Source organism: Cetorhinus maximus, chromosome 29 (genome assembly GCF_964194155.1).
Source record: "Cetorhinus maximus chromosome 29, sCetMax3.hap1.1, whole genome shotgun sequence".
NCBI classification, from domain to species: Eukaryota; Metazoa; Chordata; class Chondrichthyes; order Lamniformes; family Cetorhinidae; genus Cetorhinus; species Cetorhinus maximus.
Window position 1 is genome coordinate 3,027,347 of NC_135907.1, and position 1,117 is coordinate 3,028,463.

At 52.8% G+C, this 1,117-nt stretch overlaps 1 non-coding gene across 1 annotated transcript; it reads right to left on the reverse strand.

Moving 5' to 3' along the window:
- Positions 1-625: 625 nt before the first annotated feature.
- Positions 626-697, reverse strand: trnaq-cug (transfer RNA glutamine (anticodon CUG)). Its single transcript has one exon. It is a non-coding gene; the product is annotated as a tRNA-Gln (tRNA).
- Positions 698-1,117: the final 420 nt, after the last annotated feature.

The window sequence follows — 1,117 nt, forward strand, 5'->3', positions numbered from 1 at the left end:
ATGATTTTCAAAGAGCCTGGAAGCAGCAGAAGGTTATGCCCAGAATCTGGGAAATAATTGAAACCATTCCACATTATCCAGAACGAGAACGAGAGGGCGCAGATTTGAAGTAATTGGCAAAAGGAGCACAAGTGAGTTGAGAAAAAGCCTCCACGCAGTGAGGGGTTAAGGGCTGGAATGTGCTGCCTGGGAAGGTGGTGGAGGCAGGTTCAATTGACGCATTCAAAAAGGGAATGAGACTGTTATCTGAAAAGGAAGAATGTGCAGGGTTACGGGGAGAAGGCAGGAGATTGGCACTAAGCAAATTGCTCATCTGGAGAGCCAGTGCAGGTGTGATGGGCTGAATGGCCTCCTCCTGCGCTGTAACAATTCCGCGATTCTGTAAATGCTGAGAAATGGGGGTGAAAATGTTCGGCAGAAACATGAAACAGCCTTTCTCATTGCAGAGTGTCCTCTGTGGGTGCAGTTTACAGTCCGTCTTTGAACAGCCAGACTTGTTGTTGCACAAACCGTCTGAATAACATTTTAAAAGAGAAATAAAAAACCAGGTCAGAAGGCGGAAAATTGACTTCAGGACAACACTGGCAGTGGGAAAAGGCAAAGTTTAAGAGGGAACAAAAGGAGCAGGTTCCACCGAGATTTGAACTCGGATCGCTGGATTCAGAGTCCAGAGTGCTAACCATTACACCATGGAACCACGTGCTGGCACTGGCAACACTGTCTCCAAAAACTGATACATCCCGGAACCCGTCAGACAGGAGCCGCCGCGGGACAGGCACTGGGGGGGGGGCGGGGACTGACCCTCACTGCCCGCCCCACACACCGGGGGGAGGGGGTTTGGGGTGGGGGGGAGGGGCTCGGGGAGGGGGTTTGGGGTGGGGGCTGGGTGGGTGGGGGAGGGGCGGCTGCTGAACGCTCGGGAAAAGCTGGATAATAAAATCTGTGGGAATTTTCTCAATCGCGACATCGGGTCCGACCCTGAGCCGAAAGTGAAAATGGGAATTTAGCAAAATCGGAGGCTCCGCCCCCTTAAAGATAAGACCCGCCTCCGGGCGGAGAGGGGAGTGAGGGGTTTGTACAGGAGGGACAGGGGAGTGAGGGTTTAGTACAGGAGGGA